Source organism: Erpetoichthys calabaricus, chromosome 18 (assembly GCF_900747795.2).
Source record: "Erpetoichthys calabaricus chromosome 18, fErpCal1.3, whole genome shotgun sequence".
NCBI classification, from domain to species: domain Eukaryota; kingdom Metazoa; phylum Chordata; class Cladistia; order Polypteriformes; family Polypteridae; genus Erpetoichthys; species Erpetoichthys calabaricus.
The window spans coordinates 20215240-20223730 of record NC_041411.2 but is presented as its reverse complement, the minus strand read 5'-3'; the positions used below and the strand labels follow the sequence as shown (position 1 = coordinate 20223730).

Genomic DNA, 8491 nt, shown 5'->3' with positions numbered 1-8491 from the left:
GGTAAAAGGACCAGGAAATGAACCAACAGAATCTTCAGTAAAACAAAGTAACCAAACTTAAAATATTTACCAAAAATCAAAGTCAAAATAACAGACATCAAGTCCTAACTACCCAAAATGATTTGATTCATTGGCTAACACACTGTAATTTTTCTCACATATCGAAATATCTGGAAGCCAGGTATAGCATGTCAGCATCTTAAATAAGGATTGGTAGATGACGTCATGCATCAATGTGTCGTGATGCTCACCCTGTTGTCCACTCCACGCTGCATTAATTGTCATAATTAGGATAGAGTTAAGGAAGGAAACTCCATAGGATAAAGGTGAATTAATATGAAAACAAAAAAACAGAGGTAAACACTTAAAACTTGGCAAAAGTACAAATATTTCTAAGGTTCTTACTGACAGAAGTCTCACACTGCTTCTCTTTATAAAGTGCAAAATAAGAGAAGAAAAAAAAAAGCCTAGCTAATTAAACAATTAGATTAATTGAAAGAATAATGATTTGCTGATAGTGGACCTGATTGGAAACTTGTACCCACAAGGATCCCCTAGGACTGGGAATGAGAACCACTCGTCTATGCATTCAGGGATTGACAAATAAATCCTACTGTTTGTCCAGTAATACCATCTGACCACAAACTGAACTAAGCTGGTTGGGGAATGTTATGTTATTAAGCAAGAATGTCATTATATGTTATGGGATATAAAGAATGCAAAAACTATCACAGCATAACAATTTCAAATCATGTACTGAAGGAGTCTGAATTTGTTTTGGGGTTCTCAAAGTTTTATTATTTCTAGCCACCTTACCTGTTGAAGAAAGGTAATAGAATACATTTTTAAATATTTGATAGCTCTTTCCCTATGTGTACCTTACCTTTCCTATGTGTCCTTTCGTGTCTGAACCTCTCTTGCTTGGTGGTCCCTCTATCAAGGTCATTCCTGTAAAGCCTGCTTCTCTGACACGGCCATTTCTGTCCATCTCCAGTCTGCTTTTACATTTCCTGTCTTTGAAGGTGACTCTTAGCATGCCTCCTACACCTTTCCTCCTCCTCCTGTGTCTCCCACTCACACTTCCTCTTTTTATTGTATCAATAAACACAAAAAGCCATAGTGACCAGTCAGATTGCTCAGAGGAACTGGAAACACACAAAGACCATAGCATTTTCTTATATAGCAAATTCTGTCTGTACATGTATGTTAATAACTTTCTGATTGAAATTTTACTTTAGGCATGCTTTCTCTAAATAATTTGCATTGTAACACGCCAAGGCATCATCTTTAGTTCATGAAGAAGTTGGGGTCCAAATGCATTATTTACCTTATTCTCTTAGAAAAGTGCCATGTGTTTAGCCAGGACTCGTGCTGATCTGTGTTTGGAAGCATAACAAGTGATTATATCTGAGAAGCGTAAGTAGTCATACAATTACAAGAAAGTCCTGGTTAGTGAGTCAAATAAATTCAAATGCTAAAACTCCAGACACTTTTTACCTTATTTGTAAACCGCTCAGACCAGATGCATTCAACAAACTGTTTTTTATAACACTTATTCCTATTAGAAGCACATATTTAAGACACCCAAACTTAACATTGATTAAACTCTATTTAAATAAAACATGGCAAAGTCTCAAATCCAAACTTCTCTGTTCTACTTCTTTGCCAGGGAAGTGCTCACTTCCTCTGATATTGCTGATACTATACAAAAAGTCAGATGTGTGAAGAGGAGAGAGGAAACAGTGCAAGGAGAGGGACATGACGAGGAGAAAGAGAGAAAATGGGTCTCAAAGCTGGTGATCTTGCAGGTCGATGTTGTCCACAATACCCAACAACCATTTCCTTATTTTAGAGCCGTGTGTGGCATTACCTTACAGATCCGTTAATTTTCCTTTGAGTCACACCGTCCAAACAGCCTTGCTACATGACGTCATGCCGGGGACTGCGGTGGCGCGCCTGTTGTTTACCTTTACCACGTGCCCAGTGAAAAGCGCGCCTCCCGCACGCCAGTCCCGCGAATGCAAGTGTTTGCTCTTTCTAAGGAAAGCGCGCGCCGAACGCTGAAACTTCTTTTGCCTGTAGAAACTAGGGTGCACGCTATTGGCTAAGATTTGACAGCTGTGAAAACGAAGACGCCAATAGGTTGTTTTCTTCTGGATTAATTTAATATTGATTGGTCAGTAGGCGGAGAATGGGCGGGTCGCCACGCGCTGTTACAGTTCGAATCCATATGAAACAAAACAAAAGACTTCGACCGCCGTGGAGGTTGGATGTCTGTCGGTGTGTTACCAGGAGGAAGCTAAACATTGTAAGGCTCGGAGGTCATTGACTTAGTAAAAAATTGTTTCCCATACTGAGAAAGAAGGGTGAAATATTGAGCATAAAACTTAGATTATTGACCTTGGCTGGAGTGAACTCCAGATGTTAGACACGATGAATTCAAATCAAAAACTGTAGGGGGGTCTTTCATCGGGGTGTGTCAGCAACTCTGACTGCAAAGTGGAACCTTGGAATTGGAGATTCATTCTTTATAAAGGGACGTGACTGGAGCGTAAGTAAACATTGGAACGATTTATGGAAATAGCTTACGTGTCGTTTTTTTTAATTATTATATCTAACGTCATCATGCAGACGAGCACACCCGGGTTCACTTTTTCAAACCCATAGAACCTTGATAGTGACCAGTTCGACTACAGCTTTACGACTGAAAGACACTCGTGAAAAGGAGGTCACCAGTGTTCGAATCGAACTGTGACCTGCCACTTCTATCAAATATCAAGGTTTTTTTCCAAGACTGAGGCTGGGAAGCAGTGTTTTCACATTTGAGCAGACCCGCGCGCTCGTCTCTTTTATTTAAGGCGTTAGCTAGGCCCGGGCTATCTTACTTTGTGAGGAGTGGACTAGTGAAAATCATCCAGACATCGCAATGTAGCGGATATTGGAATGTATCTATGGTTTCCGACGCTGTTAAAAAAAGTTACACTGTTAGCCTGCCATTACCAAATCTGCCCTTGTCCATTAGACAAGTCAAGCATCCTCGCTAGCACTGATGGCTAAATAACGCACATTAGATCTGTCAGCGCTTTCCAGATTTAGTGTTGGGCAGGACTGTCTTTCTAGGTCATACATTTGGGCTGCAATGCAGGCAGGTCTGTTGACTAGGGAGTTGGTCATTAAGCCGTAAGGCTGCACATTCAGAACAAAAAAAAGAAAAACAAGCTTGACACATTTACACATACACACTTCAGCATTCTTGGATTTTTGCTGTTTAAGTGTGTGTCTGGTAGAGGGTAAACCGTGTTGTAAGACAATTTTTGATGTTTGTGATGTTAAAAAAAATTGGTAAGGTAAAGTTTTTGGTATGTATGCATATGTTTCTATTTTTTGAAGTAAAAGGTGGTAAACATAATGGCAGAGGGAAGTAAGTAATATAACAGGAAGGTAATATTTTTCTGTGGCATCATTCCTCAGTATATTTAAAGAATTATGAGTAGTGCCAAAAAACGACCTTTACAGTATATCTACTTTCTGATTCTGATACTTCTTTTTCTAACGAATACAGTATGTCATGGTTACAAGCATTTCTTTACATATTTTGCTTACAATTGGAGCTCGTACCGATTAAATGACTTGCTCAGGGTTACTCTGAGCCAGGGGTGACATTAACTATAAAAAATATTAAGTCAATTAAGAAAATCTCACAGTCAAGCTTTGTATAAAGCCTTTCATAAAAATGCACTATCTGGAGGCCCCAAAACAAGGTACAAAATGTTTCTTTGCATTAATATTAATTATTCTTTTGATTTTTGTAGTGCCTTTCATAATGTCCACTGTCACAAAGATTCATAAAGTATAAGCATGGAAAATGTAGCATTATATATAGTACTTTTCATAGTGACTGTTATCACAAAAATCTGCTAAAACTATCAAAGTGCTTGAAAGATGCAAGAATAATACCAGCTAAGTCATTATTTTACACTGCATATTTCCTAGTATGCATTAACAATAAAGTAGTGCATCTCTTAAAATACATTTTTCATTTCATTATTATTTGTCAGTCAGTCATCATCCAACCTGCTATATCCTAACACAGAGTAATAATTACTGGTAACAGGATGTAGTAAACCTTGGTGTAAGTACTGCCATTGAGTATGTTTTAGTAGTTCGGGTTGTTATGGGTAGTAACCAGGGTTTCTGACCTCCATCAGCATTGTACCAGTAGTTATGAACAAACCATCATTTAAACATTATCATAGTGAAGTCCACTGGTTTAAGTAGTTTGGCAGTTTATGGCTATTTACATCTGTTAGTGAGCAATATTTACAGCTCTTAATGTGCTAATAACATATAAGGCTAAGCATGAGCCCATCACAAAATCACAGTGATGTCACAGCCCTGCAATCCAAAGCCTGATAAGCTACTTGAGAAGAGGGAATCTTCTTTTACAGTGATTGGATGATGGCGTGTTTACAGTGCTCTGCATTAAGGTTGTTCACTTTGAGGACCTGAGGCAGATTTCCACACGCTATCTATCTGCATGACCAACTTTTTAGAGAAGAGTTGTCATTAAGTGTGCAGAGACACTGGCAGATGTGCCTAAATCATTTCATACTTTTCTAAACATTTTGACATTAACTGGGGACATTTCATACTTTCCCTTCAGAACAGACACATTTCTGCACATATTTTTGCAAGAGAACTCTAAGAACTCTGTTTCGGATTTTGCAGCATTGGAACAGTGTAGTGGTCTGTGCTCCTATTTATAGTACAAACATTTCACAGTTGTGGTTAAAAAAAACTTCAGTTAACTGCAATTAACAGAAGACACATGCCATTTTGGATGAGTTATTTAAAACAAATACCATGTGGTATCTGATGATGGGATTGCAGTGCTTTCTGGACTGCTGAACTGTGCCTTTCAAGTAATCGTGGAGAGTTTTCCCTCAGCCCTAACTTCTTGTGTACTTTATTTGTCCTTGAGATGGGTTAGCCATGGGGGTTCTCCCAATGTTTTTCACTTTACACCCATGGGGATCTCCTGCTAAATCTACTGTTTGTTTTAAAATGTGTGAACATGGCATAAACAACTTTATTTTACTTAACTGTTGGTCTTTATACAAGATAGTTTTGTTTGTGTAGAGTTTCTTGATAAATTACACATTCTGTGTCCTTTCTTATTTTGAGTGACAATCTGCATAAATTGCCTTCATTAGTTAAAATTCTGAGACTGTAACTTGTTTGAGCATAAAAACACAATTAAAAATTGATAGTAGAAAAAAATGTCTCCAAAGTTCCATTTTCTTTAACACACCATATATTGAGGTCCACTTAACTTGATCAGTTACGCTATAAATTTGGTAAATGTGCCTTCAGCTGCATGGGGAAAGGGGAAAAAGTAGTACAGAGAGTTACAATTTGATTTAAAATGTTTTATACATGAAAACACATTGCAGGACTGATTTGAACACTTAGTTGTATCTCCACATCCAGTTGATGCAGAAATCACAGAATAAAGTAAAAAATGAATGTGTCAATAATAATAGTTGACCCACCATGACCTGACAGTGTATCTCATTCTCAATATTTCTTTAATCTCTTGAGCATGTGTTTAATTAAATGAATTTCCATCCTGATGTATAGTATTGGGCATAAAGCTATCAAAATATCATTTTATTCTACATTTTTCTTCTTGCAAATAAAAATACAGTGGCAAGAAAATGTATGTGAACCCTTTGGAATAACCTGGTTGTCTTGTTAACTGGTCGTAAAAATGTGATCTGATCTTCATCTATGTCACCAGTATGAAGAAATACGATGTAATTAAGCTAATAATACATAAACAATTATAATATTTCATGTCTTTATTGAAAACACCCATCAAACATTCACAATTTGCTGTGGAAAAAGTAAGTGAACCCTTGGATTTAATAACTGGCTGAACCTTTCATTGGTTGTAGTACCCTCAAAGAAGTGCTTCTGGTAGTTGTAGATTAGACCTACACAATGTGCGGAAGGAATTTTGAACCGTTCTTCCTTACAGAACTGTTTCAGCTAAGCCATATTCTTAGGATGTCTGGCATGGATGGCTCTCAAGGTCATTTTGCAGCATCTCCATTGGTTTTATGGTCTAAGTGGGCTCTGAAAAGGCCACTCCAAGAGGCTTTTTTTTTTTTTAACCCATTATGTTTTAGACTTACTTTGATATTTAGGGTTATTTTGTTGCTGCATCTTCTACCCTTTACGGAGCTTCATCTGGTTGACAGCCATCATAATATTATTCTGTAGCATACCTTGACAAACTTCACATCTTATTTGCCCCTTAATGAGGCTGTCCAAGCCCCAAGGCAACAAAGCAGCCCCCAAATCATGATCCTTCTTTCACCATATTTCATCATAGGGAAGGTGTTTTCATATGGGTATGCTGTGCCCTTTTTATGCCATATGTACTGCTTCATACTCTTCCTAGTCAATTGGACTTTAATTTCATCAGTCCACAAAACATTTTCCCAATAGTAGTGTGGAGTGTCAAGGTGCTGTTTTTTCAAACTTCAGACATGGTGTAATGTTTTTTTTAGAGAGCAGTGGCATGTTCAACATTTGCGTATGATAGACTCATGAACAGAGATGTTGGACTGCTCCAGTGATTCCTTCAAGCCTTTATTAGCTTTTACCATATTGAGAATTGTGCATTGTGCCTTTCAAGTCCTCTTGGCTAGGCACTCACTTTTAGGGATAGCAGTTGCTGCACTAAATCATTTCCATTCATATGCAATTTGTGTAACTGTGGACTGATGAATATCTAAACTCTTTCAGATAACTTTGTGATCCTTTCCAGCTTTATGAAAATCCACAATTCTTCTGTGATCTTTTTTTTTAACAAGGTATGCCTCACATCAGCAGATGCTTCTTGTAAACAGCAAAAGTCAAAATGTTTAAACCTTCTTTTATTGGTCAAAGTAGCTCTAAGCCACACCTCCAATCTCATTTCATTAATTGGGCTCCAGGTTTGCTGACTTCTGACTCCAATTAGCATTTGTATAAGTCATTACTCTAATAGTTTATACTGTAAATGTTTGAATAGTGTATTCAATATACAACAATAATTAATAATTTATATGTCCTTAGTTAAACCAAACTGTTGGTTCACTATTGTAACTTGAATGAAGATCAGACTTTATGTTATGATAAATTTATACATAAATACCGTATGGTTATTTACTTTTTCTTTCCACTGTAAGCAGAATAATAAATGGGAAAATGTAAGATAAATTGTTTTCTGTCTAGTTCATTAGCCAGATTTCACTTCCAGTATACATTAAAATCAAAAATCAGTGTCCAATTGTACAATTCTATTTGTCAACCTGTGATTAGAGCTGGAATTCTAAATCTGTATAGCATTCAAATACTATTATTGTAAGTGAGGGAATGTTTGGTGATTTGAAACAGAGTGAAGTGTGCATTGCCAACCAGGGACCTGAGAACATTGTGATCCAAGATTTTACATGGAGCTAGTACCACGTCTTCCTTCTGACTCCTTTTCTCTATAAGTTTGTGCATAAACTTTGCACTGCAGAGAAGGGTGCTGTTTTACACTATTGACAGTAAAATAGACCTTGGTGAGTTATATGAGACTTGCTGAGCCACCCATCTAAGTTGGGTTGAAATATAAGTAATCAATGTAGACCTCAGCGTTAACTTTTTGCAGTGCACTATGCAATGCATATGTCTCTGTAATATGGCGTTTGGCATGAGATTTATAGTGAAATGTTAATGTCTGTGAGGCACCATCTGCTGGAATGACAAATGCAGTGCATTTTATTATAACCTACTTGCACCAGTGTTAAAATGGCTATATGCTATATGTGAGGTTGTAATATAAAATATTGCAATCATTTTTAAATTGTACATGTTTTAATGTAATTTAATACCATATTACTGAAAAGTATGACACAGTCTAGGATTATCTGAAAATAAACCTGAACCACTTCTCCAGTGCTCATGCATCACCAGTCACACTTTCATCCACTACAGGATTTGCATGTGGATCACATTTCAATTCAGCTGTTGAATGTTCTTTGCAGACAAAGTCATTGCAAGAAGAATATCTCATCGTTGTCATACATAAATAAGTAGCCACGCGGTGTACAAAATGAACCATATAGAACCTGCGACTGTGCATCATCTCATAAAACTGGCTGGGGGCACACTGGAGGTAAACCATTGAGACCCTGTACTTTTAGTGAATCTAGTGGAGGATAGATGGCGAAAGCTGCTGACAGGTTCAAGTAAAAGGACGTTGGACAACAATAATTGAACAGCGCAAGTAGTTAAGGGTTAAAAATGTTTAAGCTGTGCAATCTTTTGGAATGACACAGACACTTATCCTTTTATTAAGTTGGATGCTAGCGTGAGAGCATAACACTTTTGTCTGCTGAGGTAAAGTGAAAGACAAAGTGATTGGTGGTCTCAGTAAAAAGCTGCTGTCTTAAGA

At 37.3% G+C, this 8491-nt stretch overlaps 1 protein-coding gene across 1 annotated transcript in view; it reads left to right on the top strand.

The window, feature by feature from the left end:
* Window positions 1–2244: 2244 nt before the first annotated feature.
* Window positions 2245–8491, top strand: part of ypel1 (yippee-like 1) — a 1016165-nt gene continuing 1009918 nt past the window's right edge. Inside the window, exon 1 of the mRNA XM_028824377.2 lies at window positions 2245–2551. The gene's annotated coding sequence lies outside the window, so the exon portion shown is untranslated. The remainder of the gene's footprint in view (window positions 2552–8491) is intronic.